Source organism: Perognathus longimembris, chromosome 13 (genome assembly GCF_023159225.1).
Source record: "Perognathus longimembris pacificus isolate PPM17 chromosome 13, ASM2315922v1, whole genome shotgun sequence".
NCBI classification, from domain to species: Eukaryota; Metazoa; Chordata; class Mammalia; order Rodentia; family Heteromyidae; genus Perognathus; species Perognathus longimembris.
Window position 1 is genome coordinate 23,519,388 of NC_063173.1, and position 24,019 is coordinate 23,543,406.

At 39.8% G+C, this 24,019-nt stretch overlaps 1 protein-coding gene and 1 pseudogene across 2 annotated transcripts in view; one reads left to right on the forward strand and one right to left on the reverse strand.

Annotated features, from left to right (window-relative positions):
- Positions 1–8,624, reverse strand: part of Pik3c2a (phosphatidylinositol-4-phosphate 3-kinase catalytic subunit type 2 alpha) — a 97,777-nt gene extending 89,153 nt beyond the window's left edge. Inside the window, exon 1 of one of the 2 annotated variants that reach the window (XM_048360236.1) lies at positions 7,916–8,624. The gene's annotated coding sequence lies outside the window, so the exon portion shown is untranslated. Of the gene's footprint in view, positions 1–7,706; positions 7,877–7,915 lie in introns of those variants that run through there. The other variant, XM_048360235.1, reaches the window with a different exon arrangement.
- LOC125361666 lies at positions 96–20,640 on the forward strand (annotated as a pseudogene).
- The last annotated feature ends 3,379 nt before the right edge of the window (positions 20,641–24,019 follow it).

The following is a 24,019-nucleotide window of genomic DNA, read 5'->3' on the forward strand; positions in this document are numbered from 1 at the left end:
GGATCATGGTTTAAAGTCAGACTACCAGGAAAGACTGTTAGACTCTAATCTCCAATTAACCATCAAAAAGCTGGTAGTGGAGCTGTGCCTCAAGTAGTAGAGCACTAGCTTTGAGCAGAAAAGGCTGAGGGACAGCACCCAGATCCTGAGTTCAAGCCCCAGGACTGGTACAAAAAAAAATAAAGAGCCAGAATCAAAGGACTATGTTCTGTATGATGTCAATTTATATTACTTCCTTGGGAAGCCAAAGTACAGAGGTAAAATAAAATCAATTGTTGACAAATCAGGTGGAAGTGAGCAGGAGTGACTACAAAGTATAAAGAAACTCTGACTTTCCAGCGGTGACAACCTCCTCCCTAGAACATGCCTCTCACAAAGTATCTCCTTCACCCTCCTGAAAAGGAGAGGAAACACAGAAGAAGCACCTGGTGCAGAGTCCCAATTCCTACTTCATGGATGTGAAATGCCCAGGATGCTATAAAATTACCATGGTCTTTAGCCATGCACAAACTAGTTTTGTGTGTTGGTTGCTCCACTGTCCTCTGCCAGCCTACAGGAGGGAAAGCGAGGCTTACAGAAGGATGTTCCTTCAGAAGGAAGCAGCACTAGAAGTACTGTGAACAAAGATGAGTGGGAAACCGTCCCAATAAACACATTTTGGATCTTAAAAAAAAAAGAAAGAAATTTTGAAGTGATGAAAATAGTTTATATGTCTTAATTGTGGTTTATAGTTACACAACTGTTGCTGCTTTCATTAATAATAGAAGTATATACCTAAAATGAACAAATCACATACATATAAACTATAAAAAGTGGCCCATCTTGTAATCCCACAAACTGAAAAAGGCTGAAAAAGGGAGGACAACTGTTCAAAGCCAGCCTGGGCAAAAAGTTCAAGCAATTCCATCTCAACCAATAAAGCATTGGATACGGTGACACATGCCTACCACTCCTTGCTAAGTGAGAAGCATAATAAAGACGATCACAGTTCAGCTAAACCAGGAAAAAAGACCTTATTCAGAAAAATAATGAAAGCAAAAAGAGATGGATGTGTGATTCTAGTAGTAGAACACTTATCTAGAAAGTTCAAGTCCCTGAATTCAAACCTAAACCTACAAAAAAAGAACAAATTCGAACAAGCTGTAGAGTCATTTCATGAATTTCAATATATACAGAACCCTAGTCTAATGTCATGAGATTTGTTCATATGAAAGTAGACTATTCTGTATTTCCTAGAGCCAAACAGCATCCGTTCTCCACATAGCATTGTAGACTAAAAGAGATTTATATACTAAACTGCAAACAGGTGTCCGAACAATTACATAATGAACACATATAAAGTGATTCAGTAAATAAGTCAATATAATTATGACTACACATAACACCCTGGTTTTGCTTTAGAAAAATTAGGTCTCCTTCAAAGGTTATTGTGAGGGAGAAAAAATGTTTCATATAATTCTCCAAATAAAACATTTGAAAAAAAAAGTGTTTTGCTATTCCTTATTTAGACTGACATTTGATTTTTAAAAAATCTCTCTCCTATCAACATCCATGTTCTATTTCTACAACTCACCAGAAAGCAGTATCTGTCTAATTTCCTCCTCTTACTGGTTTTCCACCTTTTCTTCTTGAAAGAAGATTTTGTCAGTGCTTTTTCCTTCTCATTCCACAGAACTTTAATAATAATTTCTTCCTACTTCTATTGGTATTTCCTGTAGGTAAAGTGCCAATTTTTGTTTCTATAGAAAAATACTTTTTTTTTAAGGTCTGGGGGCATGGTTCAAGCTGGAAGTCCTTAGTTCAACCCCAATACCTGCCACCCCCCCCCAAAAAAAAAGGAAAATATTTTTAATGGCTTCAATCAGGACTTTCCATGCTGAATTTAAAACTTTGTTTTCCTAACACTGCCTATTCCCTTCTCTTCTTGTAATCAAATTCCTTATGAAGTCCCTAGCCATTTCTTAAGAGGAATTAGCATTACACTGCCTCTGAGTTAGTCAACCAACTTCTCCAGCCTTGCCATGTGGATCTTATACTCAAAACCAGTGAATCCATAGTCTTCAGATGAAAAATCATCCAAATAATGTAAAGGTTCTGATTATTGTCCTATAAATGCTTTATTGCAGATGTGTAGTCTTGTCTCTTCATTTCTATTCCATTCTCATTGTTTCAAATAAACTTGAAAGTCCTTCTTTAAATATTTATTTTCCATTTACCTAATTTTTCTCCAAAACTTATGTACCATGTGCATTTAAACTATACTGTTCTTGAGATCTCATCACCTTCTTCCTTCTCTCTTTAAGGTTAGTTTTTTATTTTTTTTTCTTGTTTTTGTGTTGTTGGTTGTGGGGCTTGAACTCAGGGCCTGGGCACTATTCCTGAGCTTTTTTTAGCTCAAGGCTAGCGTTCTACCACTTTGAGCCACAGCTCCACTTCTTTAAGGTTAGTTTTAAGATCTAAATTCTTTACTCAAAAATTTTGTGAGCCAGGCACCAATGGCTCATGTCAGTAATACTACTCGGGAGACTGGGATCTGAGTATCATGGTTCAAACCCAGACTTGGCAAGAAAGTCCATGGCATTCTTACCTCGAAATTAAACAGCAAAAAAACAAAGTGGAGCTGTGGCTCAAGTGATAGAGTGTTAGCCTTGAGCATAAAGAGCTAAGGGACAGGCTGGGAATGGGGCTTAATGGTAGAGTGCTTGCCTAGCATGCATGAAGCCCTGGGTTTGATTCCTCAGCACCACATAAACAGAAAAAGCCAGAAGTGGCACTATGGCTCAAGTGGTAGAGTGCTAGCCTTGAGCAAAAAGAAGCCAGGGACAGTGCTCAGGCCCTGAGTCCAAGACTCAGGACTGGCAAAAAAAAAAAAAAAAAAAAAAAAAAAAAAAAAGCTAAGGGACAGCACTCAAGCACTGAGTTCAACCCTCAGTTTCAGTACCAGCGTGCACCATGCATGTGCCCCCCTTCTTCCAACCCCCATCTTGCTGCTGGGCATAGAAGTACACACTTGTGATATGTGTACTTGAGAGACCAGCCTGGGCTATTTAGGGAGGCCATGTCTTCACACACACACACACACACACACACACACACACACACACACACACAGCTGGGCACCAATGGCTTATGCCTGTAATCCTAGCTATTCAAGAGGCTGAGATCTGAGGATCACAGTTCAAAGCCAGACAGAGCAAGAAAGTCCATGAGATTCTTATCTCCAATTAACTACAAAAGAAAAGAAAGAAAAAGGGGGGCGGGGAGAGGAAGGGAGGAAGGAAGGAAGGAAGGAAGGAAAGAAGGAAGGAAGGAAGGAAGGAAGGAAGGAAGGAAGGAAGGAAGGAAGCCATGCCTCAAAGTGATAGAGCACTAGCCTTGAGCACAAAAGCTCAGGGACAGCACCCACACCCTAAGTTCAAGCCAAGGACAGGCACTAAAACAAAAAACAACACCCACAACTTAACTCTTACCTATTTTCAATAAGACTATACTAATTTCTTTTGTAACTAAAGTACTTTTTGCTATATAGATTATAGTTGGTCTCTCCTAATTGGAATATAAATATGCTCATTTTTTAATACACACTCTAAAAGACTGATGTGTTATATGTCTAAACATTTCACATGAAGTGAAAAGAATACTGTAAGACCTGAGTTCAAGTAGTCCCTCTTACATACTATAATGTAGTATACTATACTATACACACATACTATACTTTGGATCCATTTTCTTTATAAGAAAATGAAAGAGTTGAGTGCAGGTGGCTAGCTCACACACCTGCAATCCTAGCTACTCAGGAAGCTAAGATTTGAGGATGGTGCTTTGAAGCTAGATGGGCAAGAAACTTGTGATATTCTTATCTCCACTGACCACCAAAAAACTGGAAGTAGAGCTGGTGCTCTAGCAGTAGAACACCAGTCTTGTGTGAAAAAGATCAGGGACAGTGCCAAGACCCTCAATTCAATCTCCAGTACCAGAAAGGAAGAAATACAAATAGTTAAAATTGTATAATTGCCTAAAGTGTTCATGTGTGTACTCGTATTATGAGTTTGTTTTGTTACCAGTACTGGGGCTTACACTCAGGGACTCAGTGCTGTCCCTGAGCTTTTTTGCTCAAGACTAGCTAGCACTCAATCACTTGAGCCTGGGATGACTTTGAACTAAAGTCCTCAGATCTCACTCCTGAATAGCTAGGATTACAGGTGTGAGCCACTGGCAACCAGCTCTTACTGTGTTTTGAATCCATCACATTTGAAATAAGATTGTAGAGATGAAGGATACAAAGGCTACATGAAGGCACAAAATAAAGATACAAAAACTGACTCCACCACAGAATCAAGAAAAATAAAGTTTCTTCCGGTCTCAATAATTCTGTAACAACCTAGATACAATAGCATTTCCAAGACTTTGATTTCAGTCAAAAGATCATATATGAATAAAGACTACCAAATAATCAGAAAAGGAAATAGCAGAGGCATTAAGCAGCTTGCTCAATTATCTCACTGACTGTCCTATCCTCATCAATATAAAGAATCCACCCAGGGGCTGGGAATATGGCCTAGTGGCAAGAATGCTTGCTTCCTATACATGAAGCCCTGGGTTCAATTCCCCAGCACCACATATATAGAAAATGGCCAGAAGTGGTGCTGTGGCTCAAGTGACAGGGTGCTAGCCTTGAGCAAAAAGAAGCCAGGGACAGTGCTCAGGCCCTGAGTCCAAGGCCCAGGACTGGCCAAAAAAAAAAAGAATCCACCCAGTAAGCTTCAACTTGAGTATCATCCTTCTCACTAGATCCACTTATCTCCAAGCCCAGGTGATGACATTCTTCTTAACACTTTGTATCTTCCACTGCCCTTTTAACTATACTGCTTTAATCTGTTTCTTTGTCTTTCCAGGTAGAGTAGAAAAACATTTTTGAGGGTAAACACTATCTTGTTCATTTTTCTTTCCCTGGAAACCTTGTACTGGACCAGGCATCCTACTGACCCTTGGGAACTTGTAAGTTTAATTTTAGCTTTAGTTATGGTTATGAAGCCAAATCGCCAACTATGTGAATGTACTACACTAAAACATTCACCATTACTTTTTTTTTTTTTTTTTTTTTTGACCAGTCCTGGGGCTTGGACTCAGGGCCTGAGCACTGTCCCTGGCTTCTTTTTGCTCAAGGCTAGCACTCCGACACTTGAGCCACAGCGCCACTTCTGGCCGTTTTCTGTATATGTGGTGCTGGGGAATTGAACCCAGGGCCTCATGTATATGAGGCAAGCACTCTTGCCACTAGGCCATATCCCCAGCCCCTCACCATTACTTTTATCTGCCATGGTCTTTTTCCGGAATATAGCGAGATAACAAAATGGATAGTTTGTGTTATCAAAGCAAGACAAAATTACAAAGATTTTTTCTGCTCAGTACAGAATATCTAACCTAGAGCCTCATCAACTGCTGGGCAAAGCACTGAGCTTCATCCCTAGCCCACAAAGCACTACTAATCTGCCTATTTACTATATACAAAACTGTGTGCTAGATTAAAAATTCCTGGATGTGGAAATGGATTCATCAATCTTAAAATTTTGTAACTATTAATGTCAGAACAAAGAATCATATACTTAATTTATAGTTACAGTCAAAGCAGTTTCTAAAATTCCTAAAGCAAGCATATAAACCTTTATATTCTTATAAAATTATAAAAAAAATTGTGAAACCTATGTATAAAAACATTAAACTACTTGTCTGCAAACAAGTTAAACTGCAAGCAAGCAATATGCATACAAAACAATAAGAAACCCGTGGTCAGACCTCCTTCCTTCCTTCCTTTCTTTTTTGCAAGGGTTTCTCTAAACAGTCCCCAACTAGCCTTAAACTTGGATCTCCTGCCTCAAAGCCTCCATTGTGTTGGAATTACAGGTGTGTACCACTATGGCCAAAAACAATAGATTTTCGAGAGGAAAAAAAAAATTAGGCCTGTTGTTGGTAGCTCATATCACCAGGAAGAGGCTGAGACCTGAGGAAAGCCAGCTTGGGCAGTAAAGTCCACGAAACTCCTATCTCCAATTAACTACCAAAACAAGCCAGAAGTGGAGCGGTGGCTCAAGTGGTAGAGCACTAGCCTTGCATAAAGCAAAGCTCAGAGACAGTACTCAGGCCCCAAGTTCAAACCCCAGGATTGGCACACACACACACACAAAAACACTAAAATATTAGTTTAGTCAAAATTTATGGGATTTGTGGTAGCTCCATATGTGTTTTGTAACTATGTAAAATCAGATTCAGTTAACAGTGTACATATATATAGTCTCAGTTACACTGCTTTTCATTACACACACAATATTATGTTATAATATGAATGTTAAACAAGCAGATACCTTCAAAAGTTTGTGAATCTCAACCAAGGTACTTCAGTCTAATTTGTAACAGTGAGTAATAGCACCAACTCCAACTCTGGCAGAGCTGCATCAATTCCAACTATGGTATAGCTGCTAAAGGAGGTTTCATGGAGAGTGAACTGTATGTACGTCAAGGAATCAAAGGTACAAAGTCTTTTCTGCAATCAGTGTTCCTGGACCTCTGTACAGCTTACTGGTTCCCGTCACTCTCTTATACTATGTCTTCACCATTCTGTAAAAAGAGCCTTTTATTTCTTGGGGTGTTTCATGTGCCAATATGTTCACCATTCTCCCAAAAGTTTTTCTGACTGATGCCTAATTGTACATGTTTTCTAAGACAATTTCTTTAGTAAGTAACTTTGTTCAAAGAGCCATGCTTCCTTGGTTTCATTCACTTTAAACACTCACTGTTTAAAATAAAAATAAAATTAAAAAATAAATTTCTATCAGAGATACAGGAACAGAATTACCACAGGCCGTTTTATGTGAGTTTGTGTTTGTCTTAAGTCTTCAAGATTTCCTCAATTTTTTCCTTCCTTATACCTATCTCTTCAATCCATTCTCTCCCAGAAAAAAGAAAACCCACAACTGGACAATCTCGTTTTTAAAGCCAAACAATTTAGGGAGGAAAAATAAGTATGTGTATTTTCTTTTTTAAACCTTCAATTGCAAGTTTTTGCACTGATGGAAAAAAACAAAAAAACTTCAATTGCGCTTGGGAAGAGGTAAGCTAATTATTTTTAAACTAACTGTCCTCCCAGAAAGAAGATGCGCTGAATACACACAATGCAACTTTTCCAAAGCAAGTGTATTCCCGGTTAAAGAAAGAAAAAAAAAAAGGAATGAAGGGGAGAAGGGTGGTCCTGAAGGAAGAAAGACTCTTTAGCCTGCAAAGACTGAGCTGGAACCGAAGGTGAAAGAGGCCATAAAAAAAAGTCCAACTCACAACTCACCAAAACAATCTGACAAGAGAACAGAACCAGCCACTGTGGCTCCAGCTCTGGTCTCGAGGGACAGGGGCGGGGTGGGGGGGGAAACTCCCCTCCCCTTTGGGATAAAACTGTCGGGCGCACCCCGGCCCTCAACAAGAGGGGCCTGGTGGGGGCGAGGGCCCCGCACTCCTTCCGCGGGGCGCCTGGCCGAGGGCTGGAGTGCAGGCTAGGCCGGGAGCGAGGTTCGAGTACCGGACCGGGCGTCAGAGGCGGGCAGCACCGACCTGGGGGCCCCGGCAAAGTACCCTCCCGTCCCGGAGACTCTCGACGCCCCCACCCCCGCAAGAGCAAGGTGCCGAGGACCGGCACAGACTCACCGCCCGCTTCTCACCTCACGCCGCCAGAGTCTCCGTGTCCACTGCAACCCGAGCGGTTGCAGCCGCTAGGGTCCGAGCCATTTCCCCCTCAGCTGGCTCAGCCGGCCGCAGAAGGCTTCGGCGGACTCCGCGGCCAGCCAAGCACCTCACGTCACTTCCGGCCGGAAAAGCACCGCCTTCCGCGCCCAGACGCCGTGTTGATTGGCTAGTGCCAACGACCTACCTGAAGTGGTGGGTGGGGCTAGGGCGCGTCTCGTGAGACCGGCGCAGCGTTGGTGGCCAGAGTCCGGTTCCTACCCGGGAGCCCAAGGCTGGTGCCTAGTTTCTCTGTGTACCGCCTCTGGCCCGAAGACGGGGCCCCCAGGATCTCCCGCTCGCCACTTCTCAGGTCCGGCGTCCTGAGTCCCATCCACCAAGCCTGGGCCCTGAAGTAACCTATTGTTCTCGCGACCTCTTTCAGGACTCAGTACCCGGCCTCTGACAGAGCTGCGCCTCCGTAGATTTGTGGTCTTGGCCCCAGGCCGCGCAGAGATTAGTTTGGATCGGAAGACTGCAAGGAACCGACTAGACCACAGCCGGCACCTACCGAGTCTCCACGGAGGATCAGGTGCTGTGGGGTGTGTAATTAGTAACCTGTCACGTGGGTTCTGTAAAATGCTGGCTAGTGTGTAAAGCGCCTTCACCTTGGGGTCTCATTTAATCCTCACGTATGCGGGGTAAGGAAGAGAGCCTGATAATAACCGGGCTTAGCCAGACGTTTCTCGCGGCATTACAAAGTTATCTTCACACCCCATCTCCAGAATAATAGTACCTTCCCTAACAGCATTGAATGAAATTATGCTTGTGAAGCGCTTAGCACAAAACTGATAGTTTTTAATTTAAGTTACATAACTATATACAACCGATCATAAGGTTATTTGTTTTGTTTTTTGGGAGAAAATCGTCTATTTTTTTCCTTGTAGTATATATGCCTATATCGCCCTGGAAATTGTAGTTCGAGCTACTCAAGAAGATGAAGCAGGAGAACTATTTAGACTCAGAATTTCGGGAGATCCCATCCGAAAAGAAGAAACAACAAACGCGTTGCTTTTCTGTACAGAAGCCTGGAAGCAATCCACGGCTGTAGAGCGGCTCTCCCTACTCCTAGCTTTCCATCCCCACCCCCACTCTCTCTCCTCTGTACAGCACTTCCAGGCAAGCTTTACACACCCTAGAAAAATGTCCCTTAGGAATTCATTTAGTTCCACCGCATTGTTATGCTTTATCTTCTGATCAAAGGAGGAATTTCTAGAATTGGCAGCTCTTTCACAAGATTTAAAGGAGTAAGGAAAACTATCTTAGGGTCTTGTTCCCTACCTTCTGCTAGAGAACAGATTGTGCCAGCAGAAAAGATAGAGGCCTTTAGAAAACATTGAGTCTCCAGGGAAGATAAACTGATGTTTATAATTTTTTATGAGAAATAATTCCTCTGTGTATCAGTAGCAGAGGGCCTTGATCTTTGAGTCTTTTTTATGTTGCAGTTTTAGCTTAGTATTTTATTATGTCTTTTAAAAAACAATCGTTATTATAAATCATTATTATATTGATGTACAGAGGGGTTACAGTTACATAAGTCGGGTAAAGAATACATTTCTTTCTGGACACCCCTACTCTTGCACTCTCCCAGTTTTTCCCTCCCATCCCTACATACAATTTATTATGTCTTTTGAATATCCCTTCTTGGTAGGCATCAATAAAAGTGAAGAGGAAGAAGCCAAATACCAGTAGCTCACACCTTTAATCCTAGCTACTCAGGAGGTTGGGATCTGAGGATCACAGTTCGAAGCCAGCCAGTGCAGAAAAATCTGAGAGACTCTTATCTCCAATAAATCACAGAAAAAAACCTGAAGTGACATTGTGGCTCAAGTGGTAGAATACTAACCTTGAGCAAAAGAGCTCAGGGACAGTGCCCAGGCCCTGAGTTCAAGCCCCATGACTGACAAAAAAACAAAAAACAAAACAGTAATAGATGAGAGAAAATTCATCAGCCCCATCACTTTTCAGGTAAAGTCCTATCCTCTGTTTTGGGGATACAGTGCAAACAAGACAAAGTGTCCACCCGCATAGCGTCCAACAGGAGACAAACACTAAACCTCTAATCACACACTTATTTACTCTCAATTGGGATAAGCAATATGAAGGAAATGTACAGTGTTCTTGAACATAGAATGGAAGGCAGGAAGGCTTTCTCTGAGAATGTGACTTTGGGCTGAGATCTAAACAATGAGAAGATGGAGAGAGGATGGAGCAAGAAGCATCCCAGGGAGAAGGAATGTGTATGCAATGACATTGAGGAAGGAAGGAACGTGATTCAGAGGAGGAACTGAAAGGCCAACGTCATTGTTACACAGGGAATAAGAGAAGTGACTTTGTTTCCTGGTGAGACAAGCATCCCATGCTGGGCCTATGAAGCAGTGTTGAAACTTAAGTCTTAGCCAGGCCTAGTGATGCATGCCCAGAATCTTAGTACTTAGCAAAAAAGCTGGACTATAGGTTTGGCTAAAGTGGTAGAATACCAGCTGTAAGTGGAAAACCCAAAAGCTCAAAGCTCTGAGTTCAACCCTTGGTACCAGTACACACACTCACACACACACACACACACACACTTGTACTGATAGGGCTAGAGATGTAGCTCAGTGGTAAAGTACATGGTTAACATACATAAGACCCTGGTTTCAATCTCCAGAACAGCAAAAAGGTCTACTAAACAGAAATACTTCCAGGGCTGGGGATATGGCCTAGTGGCAAGAGTGCTTGCCTCGTATACATGAGGCCCTGGGTTCAATTCCCCAGCACCACATATACAGAAAATGGCCAGAAGTGGCGCTGTGGCTCAAGCGGCAGCGTGCTAGCCTTGAGCAAAAAGAAGCCAGGGACAGTGCTCAGACCCTGAGTCCAAGCCCCAGGACTGGCCAAAAAAAGAAATACTTTCAGTATAGAATAATCCTAATCTTCAACATATTCTGTTAAGGGAAAAGCTGACCTGCCAAGTCATCTGAGTCATGCTAGGATTTATGTTTTAAAAATACAATAGCATAGGTTTTCTCTAGAAGGATACCCAAGAAATTGATAATAGTGACTGTGTCAAAAAACATTTGAGGTGTGGCTCAAGTAGTAGAACACTAGACTACCAAACTCAAGGACCTGACTTCAAAACCCTCTACCACAAAACCAAACTGAAAAAAGAAAAATCAGCTGGGGTGGACACCTATAATCCTAGCTAGTGATAGCCAAGGACCTAAGGGAAGGAGAGAAGACAAAGTGAGAAAGAAAGAGAGAGAGACTTGAAGGCTGACAGCCAGTACTAGGAGAAAGCCTTCCCCTTTATTATAGAGTCCTTACATATGATTTTCCTTTGTATTATGAGTATGTGCTACTTTCAAATTTAAAAAGAAAGTAGTATAATAAGAGGGCTTAGTAATTTGGGCTGAAGTATGTTTAAGTTACCTTGGATATGCTTTGACTATAAGCTAAATTATTGACAGAAATGAAGATAAAACGCAAGTTTGTTTCGAAGTGACATAAAAACAGTTCAAGAAGAATGTAATGTTGTACAAACTGAGGAGATCTGATGAAGGCAGGGATCCTGATGTGTAGTTCTCATCCGGTTTAAAGAAAACTGTTACAAAGCTGCAGTAGGGTGTTTATCAGTCCTTCAAGGACTTGTATCCAGGATTTTGCAACACAGTTCCAATATTAGATTCAGTTGAGCTCAAACTGAGATTAGCCAGGGATGTGCTGGGTACAAAGAAAACAAAGTTGGATATATCCTAACCCTGTCCTTGAAAATTTTTATAGTCTACTCAACAAAAAAGGATAGAAAAAACAAAATATGCACAAATAGAAAATGTCAATACACTATGATAAAAACTGATAGCAAGTGCTGGTTTATTCTGGCTCACTTACATCTGTAATCCTAGCTTCCTCAGAAGGTGGGGATCAGGAGGATTGTAGTTCTAGGCCAGCCTGAGCAAAAAGTTATTGAGACACCCATATGTCTGTAATGTTAGAAATACCTAAGACATAGAAGTATCATGTTCAGAAGTTCACCCCATGCAACGATACAAGACAAAAATGATAAAAACGATAAAAATGATAAAAAGCAAAAATGCTGAAAATCGGATCCAAGTGGAAGAGTGCTTGCCGAGCAAGCATATAGACCCAATTACTGAAAAAAAAAAAAAAAGATGGTAAAATGTATCAGGTTCCAGCAGAGTCTGAGCCCTCTCCTTTCTGAGTGTGATGCAAGAGAGGGTTCCCAGAAGAAGTAGCCTGGAAAATGAGTAATAGCTAGGTATAGATGAAGAATGGTGCTTCAGGCAGAGGAAAGAGCCTGAACAATGGTACAGACACCCTAAAGGACTTGCAGTATCTAAGGACATATGGAATTTTAATATTTGCAATAAATTTTATTTAGCTGTTTTGGTGGGTTTTTTTTTTGCTGCTATTGTGTTTTGTACTGTTGTTGATATCACCTGGGCCTTATGTATTGTAGACAAGTGCTCTGCCACTGAGCTGCACCTCCCAGATCAAACATGATAGTTTTAAGTACGTGGCTGAAACGTAGTTAAATCTGTAGAGGCTTGCATTGCAAGTTCAACATATATAAAATTATGTATGTGTGTGTATGTGTGTGTATTTATTTTGTTTTAATCCTTTTCCTATGATGGAACCTACATGATTTTCTTTCTTTTCTTTTTCTTTCTTTTATTTTGGGGGGGGGCGGGTGGTGCCAGTCCTGAGGTTTGAACTCAGGGCCTGGGCACTGTCCCTAAGCTTCTTTCTATTCAAGGCTAGAACTCTACTACTTGTGCACTAGCTCTACTTCAGGCTTTTTAGTAGTTTAGTGGAGATAAGAGTCTCACAGAGTTTCTTGCCCAAGTTGGCTTCAAAATGTGTGTCCTCAGATCTCAGCCTTCTAAGTAGCAAGTATTATAGGTGTGAGTCACCAGCACCTAACTGTGAGATTTTCTTAGAGAGAGCTGGAACCAGGGATTGAACTCAGAGCTCATGGCTGGTGTTCTACCATCTGACCCATGCCTTCAGTCCTAGATCCTGATTTTTTAGTGAGAAAAATATGGTCATTGTAGCTGACAGTAATATCTCCATTCTGAAACCCAAACTAATTACTTTCTCAGTTTAATCCTTAGTGTAATCCTTAGTTTAATCCTTACCACCAATCTTAGAGTGAATTCTAAGGGCTCAGCATTATGTATACAAATTTAATTCGGCTGGGAATATGTCCTAGTGGTAGAGTGCTTGCCCTGGGTTCAATTCCTTAGCACCACATGTAATAGAAAAAAGCCAGAAGTGACGCTGTGGCTCAAGTGCTAGCCTTGAGCAAAAAGAAGCCAGGGACAGTGCTCAAGCCCTTAGTTCATGCCCCAGGACTGGCAAAAAATAATAATAATAATTCAATGTCTTTTTTTAATCATTATCATTCTCAGTTTCTCCCAATGTCATAACTTTCCTAAGGATAGAAACCAGAGCTTTGAACTGTTTTCATTTTTCATATTTCCCTAAATACCCTCTCTGCTTAATCCATATATAACAATCCATTCTCTCTCGACCTTATGCTTTCCAACTCTGAGTTATAACAAAACTCAAAAGAACTGCTTGAACTTGCTGACTGTATTTTCTCACTCCATTGGACTTTCATCCTTTCTGTATTACAAAATGTTTTTTTTAAATCATATCACTAATGACCTACACTTTGCCAAACCAAGTCTTCATTATTAAAACTCTCAGTCTTCATCTTCCTATATTTCAGTGATTACTTCCTTCTGACTTATTTTATTTTTTGTGCTTATACTGAGGATTTAACTCAGGGCCTCAAGCTTTCACTGGGCTCTTTTAATCATGGCAGGTGCTCTACCATGAGCCATACCTCTAGTTCTGTTTGTTTGTTTAATGGTTTTTTGGAGATAAAGTCACTTAGAGTTGTCTGCTGGAACTGCCTTTGAACCTCGATTCTCAGATCTCAGTCTCCTAAATAGCTAGGATTATAAGTGTGAGCCATTGTCACCCAGCTGACTATTCCCTTCTAGAAGCACTTTATTTTCTAGCTTGCTAGGATACATTCCATCTATTTTTTTCTTCCTTGTCAGCCTCTTCATCTTCCTTCTACTTTTATCTTCTTCTTCCTCTGCCTCTGGCTCCTTCTCTTTTATCAACCTCTGAAGCTCAATCTACAACCTTTTCTTTTTTTTTATACTAAGTAAATGAGTTAATCAAATCCCGTGGATTTAATATTCATAGGCCAATGATTCTCGAAGTTGTATATCCAACCCACAATTTTGCCTCTGAACCCTAGATTTATGCACTCTCTATTCAATATTTCCATTTGGATGCTTGGCAATTCAAAATTAAGATGAGCACAGTTCTGAACTCTCAACTTATCACCCCCACATTTCCCTACTTTCCCAGTCTCTCATGCCCCTATTCTTTACCATCTCAGTAATTGGCACCCCTAGCCCAGTTACATAGGCTACAAGGTTAGGAGTTATCCTGGTTCCCATTCAATAAGACCTATCAATGCTAATCTCCAGAATATAGCCTCATGCTTAACCTGATTTTTTTGGGCACTTCACTGCTATATCTCTGACCCAAGCCACCATCTAACTGGTCTTCCTACATCCAGTCTTGCCTCCTTAAGTTTGTTGTTCTTTAAGTTTGGGATGGTTTAATACTTCAGATTACCCCAAACCAGTTAAAACTTTCCTGTAGCTTTCCACTGCACCTAGAGTAAACCTTCCTTATACTTTTAAGGCCTTAACAGTTTGAGCCAGTTACCTCTCCTGTATCATTCTGCCTCTTCCCCGCTATCTTTCTTCTACTTCTAACCAACAATGAAACATAAGCCCAATCTTGTCATACTGATTCCCTTGCCTGGAATACTGTTCTCTTGAATCTGGCTCGTTTGTCCTTCATATCTCTGCTTAAATCTTACCTCAGAACTTTCCTAACCACCCAACCTAAAATAGCAACCTAGTCCCTATCTATGTAATATTACTTTAAGGTTCTGTGAAGCAATAACTACTTCCTTATACTTCCCTAGTTTATTTATTTTTAGTTGTTGATCTTCTCACAGTGGAATGTAAGCATAGTGGCACAGGAACCTTTTTGGTGTTGCTTACTACCATTTCCTTTACATTTACAGCAGTACACAGTAGGAATTTTATAATTTTTGACTAAAGCTGGGCATTACTGGGTTACACCCAAAATTCTAACTACTTAGGAGGCTGGGATCTGAGAATCATGGTTCTAAGCTAGCCCAGGCAGGAATGTCTGTGAAACTCTTTAAAATTAAGCATACACACACACACACACACACACACACACACACACACACACACACACACACACAAAGGTGGAGCTATAGCTCAAGTGGTAGAGCACTAACCTTGAACAAAACAGCTCAGGGACACAGTGCCTAGGCCCTGAGTTCAAGCCCCAGGACTGTAACAAAAAAAAAATAATAATAAACAATTGTTGACTAAATAAATGAAATTGTTTTAACTTATACTAATACTTTTCTTGCCCTCAGCCCAAATGACACACCTAAGACTTGTCTCTTTAAAGGATTTAGAAATCAGCAGTAGTGATTGTATGCCAATAGAAACCCTGCTTTGTGAAACAGTAGGAATGAGCATTTGTACTGGCACTAAAATACAAAGAAAAACTCAGTAAAAAGTTACTACATAAGCCATAAAATTAAGTTGGAAAATTTTCAAGAAAAAGGCATTAACTGTTTCTCTTATGTGCTTTAAAAAGGATGTTGATTTTGTGCATAATAATGTTGAATAACTATATAGTTTGTGATTCACAAAAGAAATAAATAACCTACTCTTTTTCTTTCTTTTCCCCTCCCCAGAAATATCATGAAGAAGCAGCTGTGATGGGTACTTGGAAAAGAAGCTAACATTTGCTGACATCTAGCTATATACTAGGCTCTAGAAGATATAATCTCTTAGTTTTTATCTTCACAAAAAAACTTATAAAGAATAGCTATAATTCCCATATTATAGATGTGAGGCAAAGAAAGGTTAAGTAACTTACCAAAGTCACTTAGTAAGTGGTAGAGCAGGGCAAGCTGACTTCAGTGCCTGAGCTCCCAATCATTTTACTATATTGTCCTATGGAATGGCATGCCAATGATACTGAATATTTGTCACTTCATTAGTCCTTTGGGATTTTAGAGGAGGGAGAATAAAGACAACTATATGAGGTATGAGGCAAGTGTAAAATCAAGTAAATCAGACTATTGCACCAATATTAGACCAGCATTGAACTTTTTTACACCTTTTTTTTTTTTTTGCCAGTCCTGAGCCTTGGACTCAGGGCCTGAGCACTGTCTCTGGCTTCTTTTTGCTCAAGGCTAGCACTCTGCCACTTGAGCCACAGCGCCACTTCTGGCCATTTTCTATATATGTGCTGCTGAGGAATCAAACCCATGGCTTCATGTATACAAGGCGAGCACTCTTGTCACTAGGCCATATTCCCAGCCCTGCACCTTAACCTAAGGGCCTGAGCACCGTCCCTTAACTTTTTTATTCAAGGTTAGCATTCTACCACTTGAACCATGGCTCTACTTCCATCTTTTTGGTGGTTGGAGATTAGAGCCTCCTGGACCTTCTTGCCCAGGCTGCTTTTGAACTATGATCCTCAGATCTGAGCCTCCTGAATAGCTAGGATTACAGGCAAGAGCCACAGTGTTGAACTCATTTTCTCTGTTTAAGTTTATTTTGTCATGTACTTGTTATAATGCTCAAAAGCTGAATAACAGAGAGGATTTTCTTTTCTTTTTGTGTTTTTTTTTTCTTGTAGACAGGTACTTTGTAGACCCCTTCTCAGCATAAGGCAATTATATACAGAGCTCAAATACAGTTTGAAGCTATATTACAAATGTACCCATTGCCTTATATATGAAACTGTAATCCCTTTGTACATCACTTTGACAATAAATAATTATTCAGAAAAAATAAAAAGATTAAGTGAAAAAAAGAAATATAGTTTTCAGAATATTGAATCAGCATGTGGCATGTAATGTGCATGTTTCTTTATTCATTTTTTTGGTACTGGAGTTTGGATTCAAACCTGTTGCTTGCTAGACACGTATACTATGACTTGAGCCATGTACCAGTGCTGTGCTTCTTCATTAATATAGTAAAAATAAAAAGATTTAAAGATAGGCTAATGACTACCATAATTTCACAGTATGAGTATGAGATAGTATGTATAAGTGATTTTTCATGATATAATATAGAGATAGCTGGAATATCTGTGGATGACAAAGTCACAGATATTGCTAATACTATTATGACTTTCTGCTTTTATTTATAATGAAAGCAATTACTAAATATCTGTTAGAGGTTTGTGGGTTTTTTTCCCCCCTTCCTATCCAAGTTCAGAACCCTAAATACTATTCATGAATTTCTTCCGGGGGAGTGAGTTTGAAGAAGAGAGCTCTATGGACTCTAGGTAATAAATCCTTGTCAATCAAACCCCAGGAATCTGGGCATAATTTAGTGATCCATTATATGGACAAAAGCAGGTAAAGAAGAGACCTAGGATGAGAATTCAGTGTTGTAGACAGACCACCTCTTCCCATAAACCTGAAGACTGACAAAGAATAAAGGACATAAATATAATAAAATTTTATTTTTATAACACTTGAGAACAATTCTTTAAATGTGTCTTTAACATTTCTCGAAATGCAGTAAATTATTATACAAGCTTAAAAGTTAAAGCAAGTCTGGGAAAGCCCAGCAAGAAGTATCTAGGATTCTATTTTGGCATCTTAAGTGTCTGTTGATTTGGGCAATGAGAAGTTACATCCTGGGCAGGATTATAACTCTCATGGTGGCATGCCTCATACTCTGCCTCCCTCTATTCCCAGTAACTTCAAAAAACAGCTGAGTAACAACAATAAGAAATGTAAAGAAGCCAGATGTTGGTGGCTCACACCTGTAATCCTAGCTATGAAGCCATCCCAGGCAGGAAAGTCTTGTGAGACTCTTATCTCCAATAAACTACCCAGAAAAAGCCAAAGTGGTGCTGTGGTTCAAGTAATAGGGCACCAGCCTTGAGCAAAAGAAGCTCAAGGACAGTGCCTAGGCCCAGTGTTCAAGCTTCAGGATTAGCAACAAAAAAGAATGTCAAAGAACATTTATACAGAATGTGTGATAACTCCCAAGGTGCCCAGAAATACATTGATGCCCTAAGTGATGGCATGTGTTAGCATTGTGCAGAGAGTAACAAATATGTGATGTAATTTCTAACTAGGTTCTGACTAGTCACTTACATGGAATGTGCATCTTAGTACTAGGAAGGAAGGCTTGTAATGATACCAATCATAACTAACATGAATTGAATGTTTGCTCTGCGTCAGAGACAGTCTAAAGTATTTTATGTGCATAAAATATTTAATTCTTGGGCTGGGAATATGGCCTAGTGGCAAGAGTGCTTGCCTTGTATACATGAAGCCCTGGGTTCAATTCCTCAGCACAACATATATAGAAAAGGCCAGAGGTGGCGCTGTGGCTCAAGTGGCAGAGTGCTAGCCTTGAGCAAAAAGAAGCCAGGGACAGTGCTCAGGGCCTGAGTCCAAGCCCCAGGACTGGCAAAAAAAAAAAATTTTTTTTTCCAAAACAAAATTTAATTCCTGGAATAAACATGAGACAAATGTTATTAACATAATAGTAATCATAAGTATAATAAATTATAACACAATTATAATAATATTTTTTATGCTAGGATTGGGCATTTCACTCCTACTCAGCTTTTTCTACTCACAACTGATGTTCTATCACTTGAGCCATACCTCCAGCCCTACTTTTTGTGATTAATTAGAGACAGAGTCTTGTAATGTCTTCTGTCTGGGCTGACAGAAACTCGGTCCTCAGATCTTAGCTTTCTGAGTATCTAGGGTTGTAGGTATAAGCCACCAGCATCCAACTGATACCTTCATTTTATTAGGAGGAACTCTACAGACAAGTAGAAATTTTTTTTATTAGTTTGATTTTTATGCTGCTGGATATTGAACCCAGGGCCTCATGAATGCTAGACAAACACTCTACCTCAGAGCTACAAGCTCAGCCTTAAATATTTTCTTGACTGTATTAGTATTAAACAGTATACTAACACACAGAACTGTTTTTTTCCTTACATAAGCCCTATAAAAAGGTTAGATGTTAAGGGACGCAAGTTAATTAAAATGCCTTTTGTCATCAATATATTTAAGATCATTCTGAGGATTCTTGCTTCTGGCCTAAATGTGAAATACATCCAGTTCTACTGATCAGAACTCACTGATGCCATGTATGATGCTAAATGTAGTTGAACTGTGGGCCCACAGGGAAAGGAAAATTATTTTTTAACTACACATCCAGTTTCAGTTATGCCAACAGATCAGATAACTCGAATGGTTCAAGGAAAAAGCTTCCTTGTTTATCAAAATGTGTTCTTTCATGAACCAGAACCACCTTTAGATGAGTTTTACTCATGATCATTTAAGAAGAAAAAGATCATTCTTTATCTTTTTTTTTTTTTTCCCCCTGTGCTTACACTAGGGCTTGAACTTGGGGCCTCTTACTCTTGCTCAGCTTTCTTACCACTGGCGCCACACTTCCAATATGACTTTTTTTTCTAGTTAATGGAAGATAAAAGTCTCAAGAGTTTAGAGGATTCACCTGCCTTGGCTGGCTTTAAAGCTAGATCTTTAGGTCTTAGACTCCTTATTAGCTAGGATTATAAGTGTGAGCCACTGGTGTCCAGCAAACTATTTGTCTTGTGGGGTGTGTGTATGTGTGTGTATTGATCCTAGGACTTGGACTAAGGGCCTGGATGCCTTAGTTGTTTCATTGAAGGCTAATGTTCTACCACTTAAGCCTCTGCTACATTTTCTACACTTTTTTTGCTGGTTAATTGGAAATTAAATTCCCAAAGACTTTCCTGCCCCATCCGGCTTTTGAAATACAGTCCTCAGATCTCAGCCTCCCAGTAGCTAGGATTATAGATATGAGCCACAGGCACCTGACTCAAAAAAAGTTCTTTCTCTGCTGGGGATATAGCCTAGTGGTAAGAGCGCTTGCCTCGTATACATGAAGCCCTGGGTTCGATTCCCCAGTACTACATATACAGAAAATGGCCAGAAGTGGTGCTGTGGCTCAAGTGGCAGAGTGCTAGCCTTGAGCAAAAAGAAGCCAGGGATAGTGATCAGGCCCTGAGTCCAAGCCCCACGACTGGCCAAAAAAAAAAAAAAAAAAAGAAAAAAGAAATGTATCCAATGCCTAACGTATGAAGCTGTAACCTCTCTGTACATCAGTTTGATAATAAAAATTTTTTAAAGAACATAATAAATTTTAATAAGGCAACAACAAAAAGATAAATTGGACAGATATGATAAATTGGCCAAGCACACTGGCATAAATTTGTAATCCCAGTGACTCAGGAGCCAGACTGTGGCCTAAGGCTGGTACAGGCAAAATGGAGACAACATTAAAAGGAGTGGGATATGGCTAAAGTGGTTGTGTAGGTGCCTAGGAAGGGTAAGGCACTGAGTTCAATCTCCAGAAACACACACACACACACACACACACACACACACACACACACGCTAAATTGCTAGAGGACACATTTTGAGTTATCATTAGAGATGATTTATATTCAGAACTTCCTGGCTTGTAGTCACTGTCTTTAAAGCCACACCTCTTCCTCCAAATACATGAGGTAACAGCAATAATTATGCAGCCAGTCATTACTGGAATTTTGGAATATCACAGCTACAACGATGTCAAATTAAGCCATCTTTGATTTTTTAAAAAACTCAGTGAGCCTGTCATGTATGTCACAAAATTTAATTTCCTGCCATTATGTTAATCAATTGGTGTTTAAAAGCAGCTTTATACTTTTAATCCAGCAGGGGGAACCAAGCCCATGTTGGTTAAAGGCAAATAGAAACAACATTAAAAAAATGAACCCATGTTACTTTTAAAAGAAAATACCCCCAAAAGTATTGTATTTCAACCTTCCTTTAGCACTCAGAAATAACTCCTTCCTCTCTCAGACCATAAATACAAAGTTAAAGATGATCACAAAGTTTGAGTCCCATTAAAGGCATAAATCAGTATTCAATTCTACTGAAACAATTTACTTTTACCTAACCTTCTTGCTGATAGGGGCTGGGTGGGGAGACCAATTGGAGTAGGAAAGAGCTGGATGAAGGATGGGTAGCCAGCTGCTTTCAAGGAGAATGAAACCTTTGAATTGGATCATAAGGACAGGTAGAATTCCTTAATCAATCATGTTAGGAATTGGCATTCCAGGTATGGGACTAATATGAGCAAGTGATCTACTATTGCATTTGTAGAACACAGATGGTATAGGAGCATGTGTGAAACTAGGTATGATAATTTTGGAAAGGTACCCTGACACAAAGTCAGGCTTATTTCAAGAAGGTTGACATTTTCACAGTAATAACATATTTATATTTAACAAATAGCTAGTATTTAATTCTTGCAAACTCACCTTGTTCCAAATATTATAAGAATCTGTTAGTTTAATAGTCATTTGATCGCACTGATACCTCAGTTTCCAAATAAGGAAAAGTGGAGTTGAATCCCTTGTCTAAGGTCACATAGTTTGAGAGGAGTGGAGTCAGTACCACAGTCCTTTCCAGAGGCCTGTTTGTCATCCAAACTTTGTCCTGGAATGACAACTCAATTCAGCACTATCATTACACTTTTGTAGATAAGGAGAAATATAAGGGTAAATAATTTGTGTAGAGAAATAAAAGTAGGACATTTTGTTATTGGTTTATTTGCTTGTGTGTGTGTGTGTTTTATCTTTGATAGTATTATTTAAATCATTCAGATTTAAAGTCTTAAAAAGTGAATAGTATCATTCCATTTCGATTACTAAACACCTTGTTTTCTTCCTAAGCCAACACTACTCATTTCTTATATACCCTTCTTCAATATGAAACCAAAAACATATATATGTTATTCCCCCCACTATGATACAAACTGTTCTACACTTGCTTTGTAACCCTAATGATATATCATCTGACTGGCTGCATTGTATTTGCAGATGGATGTGCCATAGTTTTGTTTTTACCAGTTCCTATCTATAAAGGTGGTTTCCAATCTGTGCTTTAAAAAACTATATATAGCAAAGAGTAAAGACAGTATATATATTATTACCCACATGTGTGATCTTTTCTGTAGGTGAAAATTTCCTAGGTGCTATTTGCTAAGTGAAATGTAACTGAATTTGTAACTGTGATAGGAATTGTTGAATTGCTTCCTATAGATGTGACTCACCTCCCCACATTATAAAAGAATGTATTTTTCTCCCTTTACTTCTCCATGGTGTATTAAATGAAAAATCATTTCATCAGTGTAAGTTTACTTTAAATTTCTCTTATGAATAAGTTTGAACATAAGTAAGTTCAGTGTTTAAGAACTTGTATGTCTTTTTCTCTGTCACATTGGATGATGTTTGACCATTTTTCTATTGAGTTATTGAACACATATCATAAATGAATATATATTACACAATATATTTATATATGAATATATTCTATGTGAATATATGAATGGCTAAGGAGTCCAGCTCCTGGCCAAAAGCTTGTGACACACTGTAGGTGATTACAAAGGCTTTATTTGGCAAGTGTCAAGTAGGACTGCTGCTTCTATCCCCTACACAACGTACATTTAGTGCACTGATCTTGAAAGAGTTATTGTCAAGGACTCGGGCCCATCCGTAGTTTGTGGTCTTAAACATGTCTGAATTTCTATACCTTGAACTTTCATTCAGAGGCCTTCTTCATTTTTAAAATCAAACTTATGTTTTACAGTTTTCTGTCTCTTTTTCTTACTCCCATTGGGTTGCAAAAATTGAGGATCGATGTTGTTACCCCAGGAGTATAATCTCATGCAGGATGGATGTGACTGCTATAGGACTTTCAGGGTCATCAGAATATAGAGATCAGTTTTAAAACTGAAAAAATCCTCAGCAAACCCCATTGAGCCATGTAAGTCCTAGTCTGGGTATTATCTCAATTTTGAGTTTGAAAGCTTCATGGAAGGGGGCCTTTTTGCAGGACCTTTGTGGAGGCCTCTTTATTAATGTGATGGAAGGACAAAGTGGAATATTGAGACATTTTGCTCCAACATGGTTCAGTAATTTTCCATTTTACTCAATAGTTAGTACTTTTCCACTCCTAGCTCCTTCTCCACCCTCTCCTTCCAGAATCCTTAAACCACTGGAACCTTTTCGCTATTAGCAGTGAGACACCCAGCTTCCAAGACGCCCACATAACTGTGCTGATTTCTCTTCCTTTGATATTCCAAGGAATATTACAGAAAAGGAAAATGGCACAGGAGGAAGTGAGCACTTTCTTCAGTTCTGCCTCTTCCTCATACTATTACAAAAAAGAACTTGAGAGTTTTGACTTGTTTAACAACTGACACCTGGCAGCTCAGCTCTCTCTGGAGTAGCTAAGACCCTTAGTGCATGTGTGCATATATTATATGCAGTTTGATTATATAGGTGTGTGTATGCATATGCGTATGTATTAACATAGTTGGACAAGACCAAGAAACAAAGTGAGAACAGAAAGTTGAAAGTTAGCTTTCAAACTCAAGATTAATACCCAGACTAGGATTTACATGGCTCGATGGGGTTTGCTGAAGATTTTTCCAGGTTTTTTTTTTTTTTTTTTGCCAGTCCTAGGCTTTGGACTCAGGGCTTGAGCACTGTCCCTGGCTTCTCTTTGCTTAAGGCTAGCACTCTGCCACTTGAGCCACAGCGCCACTTCTGGCCATTTTCTTTTCTTTCTTTCTTTCTTTTTTTTTTTTTTGGCCAGTCCTGGGCCTTGGACTCAGGGCTTGAGCACCATCCCTGGCTTCTTCCCGCTCACCTGAGCCACAGCGCCCCTTCTGGCCGTTTTCCATATATGTGGTGCTGGGGAATCGAACCGAGAGCTTCATGTGTAGGAGTCAAGCACTCTTGCCACTAGGCCATATTTCCAGCCCGGATTTTTCTAGTTTTAAAACTGATCTTTGCATCCCGATGACCCTGACAGTCCTGTAGCAAACAGGCACATTCATCCTGTGTAAGATTATACTCCTCGGGTAAAAACATCAGTCCTTGACTTCTGCAACCCTGTGGGAATATGAAAAAGGGACAGAAAACTGTAAAACATAAGTTTGATTAAAAATAAATAAATAAATAAATAAACAGTGCTTGATGCCCCTGCAATCCTAGTTATTTAGGAGGCTGAGAT